General features: G+C 42.2%; 1 pseudogene; it reads right to left on the bottom strand.

Moving 5' to 3' along the window:
- Positions 1 to 880: 880 nt before the first annotated feature.
- On the bottom strand, positions 881 to 2,443 carry LOC136759586 (tubulin beta chain-like; annotated as a pseudogene).
- Between the last annotated feature and the right edge of the window lie 8,656 nt (positions 2,444 to 11,099).

The raw sequence follows: 11,099 nt of genomic DNA, 5'->3' as shown, positions 1-11,099 counted from the left end.
TTTAGATTTTGGGTGGAACACTGTGTGTCCTGCTAGATTTTGTTCCACTCAAAACTAATAATGGGCTTAAACTGGCTTAAACCATTAAACCATTGGAGAAGTAATTCTATGCATAGTTACCTAAGACTGAATTAGTCTCAGAGAGGTATGTTATTACACACGAGGGACGATCTGCTGGGAGATGGAGTTCATCGCTTGAGGAGTTTGCAATCTGCTGGTGTTGAGGAGTCACTGCTGGAGTGTGGGACTTAGTCCTGCTACTGCCCAAGACTGTGGACAGCACCAGAGACGAAATCACAAAATGTGTGGGTAACTTCTGTAACCAAATTGTTTTTTACGTATAAAAGGCATGTTTCGGACATTGACATTTCCATGTATGAATAGTGGTAAATGCTCTGGTGCACACGGATAAAATGCACCACAGCTAAAAATAATAACCCATGTGGAAATTGTTGGTTGAAAGGTTTTAAATACCTGAGAATGTATTAAAAACTCTACAGGAATTACACAGCTGGAATTGTAATATGATATGAATAATATGAAGCTATATATAATATCGGGTGCTATAACCTGTTGCCACCTTAGTATATTCATATGGCAATATAGTATATTAGTATGTATGAGGAGACAGACCTGAACAAAAAGAGTTTTTTATTTGCAGGTGCTTTCTGTACAGAATGAGTGACACAGAACTGCAGCACTGAGGGCAAAACTGAGATTCTGAATATTGAAAATAACTGTTGAACGTGAGTTTGTATAGCTTGGAACTATTTACACAAAACACTGCTTGGAACAAAAATGAACTCTTAGAAATAATGTAACACACAACTCTTGGAACACAATGTAATACGCTAAGCTTGGCACAGACTGACCCCACAGCTCAGACTGGCTCCTCTCCCTCCTCCTCCTCCTCGAACTCGCCCTCCTCCTCAGCCATGGCGTCCTGGTACTTCTGGTACTCGGACACCAGGTTGTTCATGTTGCTCTCGGCCTCGGTGAACTCCATCTCGTCCATGCTTTTGCCGGTCCACCAGTGCACGAAGGCCTTGCGTCGGAACATGGCGGTGAACTACTCTGGGATGCGCTTGAACAGCTCCTGGATGGCCAATGAAGGTGGCTGCCATTTTGAGGCCGTGGGGCGGGATGTCGCACACGGACGTTTTCAAGTTGTTAGGGATCCACTCCACGAAGTAGGAGCTGTTCTTGTTCTGCACGTTCAGCATCTGCTCTTCCACCTCCTTCATGGACATGCGGCCGTGTAAGATGGCCGCCACGGCGGGGTAGTGGCAGTGCCGCAGGTCGCAGGCCGCGATCATGTTCTTGACGTTGAACATCTGCTGCGTGAGCTCGGGCACGGTGAGGGCACAGCACTGCTGGGTGCCCCGGCTGGAGAGCGGTGGGAAGCCCGGTATGAAGAAGTGCAGCAGGGGGAAGGGCACCATGTTGATGGCCAGCTTGCGCAGGTCGTCGTTGAGCTGCCCAGGGAAGCGCAGCAAGGTGGTGACGCTGCTCATGGTGGCCAAGACCAGGTGGTTGAGGTCCCTGTAGGTGGGCGTGGTGAGCTTCAGCGTGCAGAAGCAGATGTCGTACAGCGCCTGGTTGTCAATGCAGAAGGTGGAGTCAGTGCTCTCCACCAGCTGGTGCACCGACAGTGTGGCGTTGTAGGGCTCCACCACAGTGTAACAACACCTCGGGAAATGGCACCACGCTGAAGGTGCTCATGATGTGGTCTGGGTACTCCTCCAGTACCTCCAGGCCAGCAGTGTGATTACAGAATTGGACGTTATCACTAGGACTGACGGCAGGCCTGCGTGTGAGGAGCTCTTACCGAACACGAAGTTGTCTGGCCTGAAGATCCCTCCGAAGGGCCCCGAGTGCACAGAGTCCATGGTCCCGGCTCCAGGTCCACCAGGACGCCACGCGGCACATATTTGCCACCTGGAAATACACTAAGCCTCCTTCAGGTAAACTTTACTTTCAAACAGCAACACTCATGTGAATATAATGTACAGTCTGCGAACATGACAATTATTAAGACATTAAGATGAGATACTGAGTCCCACTGCTACACAACACCCCCAAGCCACATCTCAAACCAGTCTGTCCGTTGAATTAGAAACTTCAGATTTAACACTGGATTGCTAGGGAGTTAAGATGTAATTTTCCAGCGAAATTAGCTTTTAAAAATATACAAATACCTCTGTATATGTTAATATCTTTGGAATTTAAAAGTAGTTATAATATTTGTTTTGCCTCACTTCCCCCATCTCTGTTACACTGCTGTGTTACCTTTCAGAAGTTCAAGGCTTGAATTAAAACTCATGTTGCATGGTTATTATACATGTAACTAATTTAAAAGCCACATGGCACGGTTATTAAGACTGACCTTTGCTCCGATTTGGTTGCCACACTGGCCGGCCTGAAGATACACAACCTCCCTCATGTTTCAATTGGACTGATAAGATAGAATAAGAAGAATAAACCACATACTTGTGCTCTCGTAATGACTCACAGAGGTCGCTGCTGCTCCTTTTATACCCACTAAGCACGGCTCAGTCATTGGCTACTGTCTGGAGAGTCCCACCCTGAAAAGGAGGGGCAGGCCCGTGCTTCGCCACCTTTGATTGGTTACAGTTTCCGTCCACAGATATTGTGATTCTGATTGGCCGCTTTAGCCATCCCTCATAGCAAGAGTGCGTTGCATTGGCTGGATTACAGCAGGATTTGTTTGACACACTTGCAGTCCCACCTCCTGCTTCACTGCAGGTTGTACATATTACAGCCATGTGGGTTTATTGGACAGGCATGGTTAATGGATACCCCGTTTTTCCAGTGTCAAAAGTACACAAGGTGAATTTCTAGTCCAAGTGTCCACAATCTACCCCCCTGTTCTATGATCACAGAATTAAAGTATAAAAAGCACCCATATTCGTCACCTTTTTGTTAGTTAAACCATTTTAAAAGTTAAATGAAGGTTTCGATTAATTAATCGAGAGTGCAGCTGTATTCAAAACCAGCAGGACAGTGTGTCCGCAGCGTTGGAAATCACTGTTCTCGTCTGTACGCAGATATTGAGTGTAAAATGTACTGCGTGTGTTGAACGCCTACTGAGCAAACTGTCTGCAGTTTTATTGATTTGGGATAAATGTGTGTTTGGATAAATACACATTAAACTGAAAATGTTCGTATCATACTCTATTTCCTGTCGTGTCCCTTTCAGTTGTTTTTTCACCTTCTGTAAATAATTTTTTAGAAATGCATTAACAAACTTCCTTTTCAGCTTATATAGCCTACACCATTTGTGAATGGATTTATGATACTAAAAAGCCTGTCTTCAGCGAATTTCATTTGCCAATTGTTAATGTTTTAAATATATTTAGATGTTATTAAAAACAAGAGATATTTAAAACAGATTTGAAGTTGGGCTCTGCTGCTTTGTTTTGGGGATTAATTCAATTAATACCGCAAGGTGCTCAATCACACATGCTTTACCGCACTGTTTAGATTTCAGTGAATGAGCTATCGAGGGAGCTCATAAAAAGCTAAAGGAGAACTATTTTAACTCAAGTATCAAACAGCTGACATAACTGATTATTCAGACCAAGAGAAATTAGTTGGTCAGTCTTCTGGACATTGTAGATTCCGGTCATTTATTAAAAAAAAGCCTCTAAGGAGGGTTCCATTTTTACCACACATGTAATGCCTCTGTGGGTTTTGTGGCAGGGTGCAGGCAAGGGGAGGGCAAGGGGGCAGTATGAGGGTTTATTTAAACCACAGTGTGCGGTGCTCAATCAAAAGGACAAAAACTATAAAGAACCCCTAGCTCTCCAGCCTTACCCACACTATAGACAACTGAAATCCAACCGGTAATTAAAGTGCAAATCCAAAAGTCTTTCACCCAAATACTGTTTCTCTGTGTCCTGCACTTCTCTCCCGGGATCTCCTCCGGCCTCACCGCCCAGAAATCCTGGTTCATCTTTATTTTATAAAGGCCAGTCCGGGAGCACACAGCAGGTCGGTCCCCTGGTCCGGCAGGTGCAGGCAGATGGGGGTGGCCCCTCACACCCTTCACAGTGTGCAACTTGATTTTCTTCACAGAACATAATGCAATAATTATTCCATTAGTGCTGCACATAAAATACACTACAAAGATGATTTGCTTATTTTTCAAGTGGTGTTTAAGTATGGGCTGCACAGACTGAGGAGATTAACACTTAAAACTCAATAACGGTGAGTAATTAGCCCCCTGAGAAGGCTGGTACCCCTAGCAAGAGAGGAGATGTGCACTGTATACCCACCACGTGTTTACGGTGTTGTTCCCAGTCCCATCAGGCTCCCACTCCCCTGTTGAAGCACATATAATGCGGATATAAACAACATTGGCTGTCGCCACATGTCCCCAGACTGATGATTTTAAACAGGTATTTCTGTTCAACAGTCTCGGTGGTTCAGAGATCTCATAACCACCACACGCACACGTTACAGAGGAAATCTTCAGAATAATTAAGCCTTGAAAAATGAACCCTTCCTTTATGTTCGAGGATGCCAGTCTGACCCGCAATGCGATCCAACAGCATTCATCTGTTTTGGTTTTTGATCATGACATATGTGCAGATTTCTATCAATTGACTCCTGATACTGTGCCATATTACCAACAACAAAACTCTGTCAGTTAATTTTGCAGAGGCAGGGTTACATAATCTTCATGAATAGGGTGATAAATGCAAGTTTAACACCGCGGCTCTTATCACCTGAAGTGTGTTATGCATCAGCCTGCTGTTAGAGAGATCATTTGCATGAAACAAGGATGGAATATGAATTCTCTGAATATTTAATTACCAGCCATATCCTTATGTAAGCTCTCTGTGAGACACGGCTGTAATCACTCCATCACTCATGGCATTAAAAAGTTGTGTTAACTAGAGGTGTATTTATAGTTTTTGTCAAATTTTCTAAACAACGCAAATCAGCACACAAAGCAGTTTTGCACTAATTTACACATCTTGATTATTTACATTCATTTCCTGAAAGAATTAGGTCATTGCATTAATATGTGGCTCTTGATTTCTATCCGGGTATTTCAATTCATAAAAGACAGAGAGATGCCCCCCAAAATATGCATTGTTGTTTGGAAGCTTTATTTTTTCAAATTTCTTTGGTTTGCCAGTTACATTACTAAATATATTCGATATGTATCTTTTTTTGTTTTCCCAGTGGACACCTGTACCTGACAAAAGCCTTCCATCAGGATTCCTTCTAAGTGTTGAATATGATTTGAGTATATTTACATATCTTTGTTATGTAAATCTTTGTTTTCACATATACTCTGTATTGTCACACATCTCTTGTAATATCAATAGGTCTGATGCTCTTAAGCAGCTGCTTACCACCCTGCTAGGAGGGTCAGGCGGCTGGCCCTGCAGTTACAAGCTTCCTGCAGTATTGATATTTGTCTTTCTAACCCAGCTCCGCTTGTCTTCCCTTCCACTAGTGCCATGCAAATATGATGTTGGAGATCTCACAGCAAAACAGTTTTTCACAGTTTTCATCCTAAATTGTCTATCCTGGAAGCATGGCACTGTGCTTGTTGCTTGAAAGTGGTTATTTTATTGTCAGATTACAGAAGTCTCATTGCTGATCTCATTTCAGCCGCACACAGTGTGGTCATTTAAAAACGTCTTCTGTAGTTCAGGATATTTCTCTGTGATTTTACAGGGGGGCTTTACTCCACTTTATACCTTTTACTCATAATCTATCAAACTAATTTACTTGCTGACACCCTGCTTTCATTGTTAACTGAGATAATAAGTAATTTGCCGCAATCCAAAATCCTCTGTTCTCTGGCATTACACGCTATGTGCTTCTCAAGTGCTGCAGTAGACAACTCCACAGCATCTACGATCAGAACAAGCAGTAATCACAGTGGTGGGGATTTAGATGTTGGCCTTAAGTCAAATTCAGTTCTCTTATCTTTAAGTTCAGCTCTGGAATTCAGGCCTTTTAAGGTTATCAATTTATAAAGACACTTGCTGTGATTAGAAAGGATACTCTCTGTCTTATACTGTAGATAGTATTTTAAGATGGTCAGTGAATAAGCCGTATATATCCCTGTAGTCATGCTGTGTCGTTTCAATGTAATGAATGCATTCGCCTCCTGGTTTGTTTGATTAGATACACCGATCAGCCATAACATTATGACTACCTGCCTAATATTGTGTAGGTCCCCCTTTTTCCACCAAAACAGCCCTGACCCATCGAAGCATGGACTCCACTAGACCTCTGAAGGTGTGCTGTGGTATCTGGCGCCAAGACGTTAGCAGCAGATCCTTTAAGTCCTGTAAGTTGCGAGGTGGGGCCTCCATGGATCGGACTTGTTTGTCCAGCACATCCCACAGATGCTCGATTGGATTGAGATTTGGAGGCCAAGTCGACACCTTGAACTCATGATTCATCAGACCAGGCCACCTTCTTCCATTGCTCTGTGGTCCAGTTCTGATGCTCACGTGCCTATTGTAGGCGCTTGCGGCAGTGGACAGGGGTCAGCATGGGCACCCTGACTGGTCTGCGGCTACGTAGCCCCATACGCAACAAACTGCGATGCACTGTGTGTTCTGACACCTTTCTATCAGAACCAGCATTCACTTTTTCAGCAATTTGAGCTACAGTAGCTTGTCTGTTGGATCGGACCACACGGGCCAGCCTTCGCTCCCCACGTGCATCAATGAGCCTTGGCCGCCCATGACCCTGTCGCTGGTTCACCGCTTTTCCTTCCTTGGACACTTTTGATAGGTACTGACCACTGCAGACCGGGAACACCCCACAAGAGCTGCAGTTTTGGAGATGCTCTGACCCAGTCATCTAGCCATCACAATTTGGCCCTTGTCAAAGTCGCTCAGATCCTTACGCTGCCCATTTTTCCTGCTTCTAACACATCAACTTTGAGGACAAAATGTTCACTCGTTGCCTAATATATCCCACCCACTGACAGGTGCCATGATAACGAGATTATCAGTGTTATTCACTTCACCTGTCAGTGCTCATAATGTTATGGCTGATCGGTGTATAGTATTTTTGTTACTTCAATTCTGACTTGGTACAGGCCACACCTTTACATTTGACATTACAGATGTGCTTTGGAGAAAAAAAAAGATCACCATACATACAGAAGACCGCAAATAGCATTCCTGTTGTTAAGAAGGTTTTTTGATGATGATGTTGTTCCTTTGTCAAGTGGATTATTAAATGCATCATAGTTTTTCCTCAGTAATCTATATCACAATCCTAAACCTCCACATGCTCAAATTATAGCACAAAGCATTGTGTGTTTTGGTGTGATATCAATGGCTTCATTATACTCTGGTAATACCCTTTAAGCATGTTTTTACAAGTACAAAATCACACAATGTGAATTTGTCTTTCTGAGTTGAGTGTTATCCAAGTGGAGAGGGGGTGAGCTCCCGCAGAATTTGCAGAGTCAGTCGTCAGTGGGCTCGTGGGTTTTCTTCAAACTAGAAAATCACACATCCTCCATCATAGTCCAAAGAGAAAAGACCCGAGTGACTTTTTGGAATAATGTCAAGGGAGACAAAGGAAAGACAAAGAGGCCAACAGGGATTCTGTGCCAAATCAGGATTTTAAATTAGACTGCACAAGTGTGTTCTGGATCACTAACTGCAATGAATAAAAAAGCTAACTGGGGGCGGCAAAAGGACTGAAATGGCAGTTAAGGTCATGGATGTACTGACCGTTTGTTTTTACTTTTGTGGAATAAACTCTGTATCTTCTTGATATATAATACATTTGTGTGAATTTACATTTTCAATTTTAGCCAGCTTGTGTGATTTTATAAGTGTGAATCAAATAGAAATCCTGCTGTGCCTACTGCTCCAATCCCAAACATCCAGGAGTCAAATCTGGAAGCTTAACATGAAGGAATCTAGTTTGTTTTTGGATACAATCTTATTGAACTATTTAGGAGCTAAAACCAGGAGCTTGATCATTGCATAACCTTCACAGCTCCATCACAGACAGAGAGAGTTGTACGTTCAGTACGACTGCAGTGCTACAAAGAGAAGGGTTGTGCTAAAATTAATTCTCACTGAAATAAGCATTGCACAGCAAAATGGAAGTACAGTACTAGAGCAAGTGAAATAAACATTTCGCCATTTGTTCTCTTCCCTGCAAATCTTTATACCCTTACGAGAACATGGTGTGATCCATTGCACACTAAATGTCAATCAGCTGTGCTTCTGATATATTTTGGGCATCAGTATTATCCTAGGCATCTGTCATCCGTTTGAAGTAGAGTGGCTGGGAAACACATCAACTGTTTGTTGTTTTGCAGTAGAAATACAATTCCTGAAATAAAACCAGCCATATTCTACGGTGTCCAGTGGTTTGTTTCATTGGTTACTTCTTCAAGTTCTTTATCATGCATTTGATATTGTAATCAACATTCCTGCTAGCTGCACATAGTAGTGTGAATAAACCATAACTTGTTCAGGTGTCGGCCCGGTCTAAATAAATAAATCCACCGTTGTCTCCTCCTGGGCTTACTAACCCTATGAGTCTAGATCCCCTTTGGCATTCAGGAAAAGCCTGTTTTCCTCCTGTCAGCGCTCTCTGTTTTCTACACATTAACACGTTCTCAATCCACATGCACACATTTTCAATTTGAGAATGAATTTTTTAGTGGCTGTTTAGCAAGTCTTCTGGTAATCATACAGTATCATGTCATGAGCTCAACTGTAAATCTGCCACTGTGATCGCTTGTCTGAAGGAACCTAACAAGTCAGTTATGGTGGTGTAACTCGACTCATTCCCTTCCCCTTTGGTATCCGGGCCTCTAAAGATAGTGCGGTGCGAGCCAGACACAGAGACGGAGAGCAGTCAAGCACGTTGCACACTTCACTCGGAGGCACCATTGGGGATCTCCTGAGCCCACCGCCATGAGACCAAAGTAAACAGCTTGATCGCGAGACTTGTCTGCTCTCATTTGAGAAAAGTCCGTTTAAGCCTGAACTGCCAACTTTCACACTACACACATTATGAAATACAGTGTATAATGCATTAAATGGAGTGGATGAGTAAAGTATGGTCTCTGTGGCTTACGATGATACACCAGCTTTCACACATCATACAGCGACTCTGAAAGCCAGCCCCGCTGATCCGCCAGATCTTTCAGAGCGCATCTTTGAGGTAAATGTGGCCCAGCTTAGTCAATATTTAACATGTTTTCTTTTGACACAATCTGAGGTAGAGCTTTGTTTTATGTATATAGTCAGAATCATGTTGCCACAGTGATGTGTTATATTTAGCATATATGGGAATTTGTAGTTTGTTAAACTTTTTTGAAAGTCACAGAGCTCAACAGGTTTTATTTTTTGCTTCTGCTCACATATTCTGCTTTGCCCTTGTACTGGATGTGCGTCTCAATCATTTCTCAATCATTTTCTTAAATCTCAGTCTTTTCACATTTTTGTCCACTTTTGCTACAATGGTTATTGATCTTATCAGCAACTAGGGATAATACAATATGAAATGCATAAAAAATTAATAGTATTTGATATTGACTCTCGTTTTCCAAGGAGATGGTATGAAAGATTATTGTAACTACATAGTGAAGGTTGGGATCATTCCCTGTTTAAAGATACTTAGGTCTGGGATTTGCTGTTGAGTAGATGTTTTCCTGCCCTTTAATGCAATTATATTTCTTGTGTACATAGCACTTTCCCATGATGCATAAAGCAGAAGCAGACCAGCACTGCAGATCTGACACACGCTGACTTTTGCACTCTTCCTCCTTTTGCACTCTTCCTCCTTTTGAAATTCACCACTGGGGGCCGCCCAACTGTTCATATATTCTGTTCTTGATCATAAAGTTCCACTGGAATTAGTGTGTTTAAGTATTAAAACATAAACTATAAATTATTCACGGGTTATTTAACAAAGGGAGAGTGTGTCAAGGTCAAACCTTGAGTTCCCAGTTCTGCTGAACTAAGGAAAATTGTAGAATGAAATTTAATTGACTGCCTGTTTTGTGCCGGGCTTCAAATTTCTAGCCATGCATGGATTAAATACCAACAGCAAAATATAGAGGAGGTATAGATTTGCTTATTCTCCCTTAATTAATTAATCTTGCACAACATGTTGAAAGCAATGAAAAAAGGTGTATGTGCGTGTGCGTGTGCGTGTGCGTGTGTGTGTGTGTGTTTGTGTGTACGTGTACATGTGTACATGTAGTTGTGTGTCTCTGCCTGGGTAATGCAGTATCTTTTTGTGCAATCAATAATGCTCAAAGGCAGTCAGCAAAGTGGGCATCTTATTATGAGAGGGGGCTGTTTTATGCTTACTAGCAAACTAACAAAGCTTTTCTGCAGTATCATACAGGCCTATAATTGACTAGAATTACAGCTAAGCAGCATTTTGGTGAAGCAAATTATCTTATCTGAAATACATTGTATGGCACGGTGGAAAGTAATATCAGTGTTTTTGTCATCAAAAACATTCCAGAGGTGAAATCTGCCTGTACAGAGAGAGCATTATAAAGGGAAATGTATTTACCCCCACCTGATTTGAGAAAATATGGCAAAATCTATGAGAGAAGAAAATGTCTCAGTAAGTCTGCAACAAATGTAGTCAACTCATTTCCAGATATATATTTTCATATTTTTATCTCAAATATGAGTGGTTTACTTATTCTCTTGATATGAGCATGTTTATTCAGTTCTCTGGAGTGCCTCAGGATGTCAACAATGACAAGAAGAAATCCAAACCCACATGATGATTCATAATGCCGTATTTCCTGGAATGCAGCTGCTTTCCTTTTAGAGACCTTTAAAGCAGACGTTTGTTTAAAAAGTAACAAATATCTTCCAGTCATAAACGCGTATGTATATAAATGCAGTTGCCGTTGCTGCATTCTGACTGCGACTGTCGTTAACACACACGTATCGTATAGAAAAGAGTCATGGTAATGACATAACTCAGAACATGACAGATTGTTTTCTCTCCTGGAAGGAAACCGGCAACAAACAGGATGGGAAATTGGGTCCACCTGTTAGACAGAGTTTAACGGTTAACTCTCTCCAGTGAGTCAA

This window comes from Amia ocellicauda, chromosome 10, assembly GCF_036373705.1.
Source record: "Amia ocellicauda isolate fAmiCal2 chromosome 10, fAmiCal2.hap1, whole genome shotgun sequence".
Classification (NCBI taxonomy): Eukaryota; Metazoa; Chordata; class Actinopteri; order Amiiformes; family Amiidae; genus Amia; species Amia ocellicauda.
This window is presented reverse-complemented; position numbering and strand designations above follow the sequence as displayed.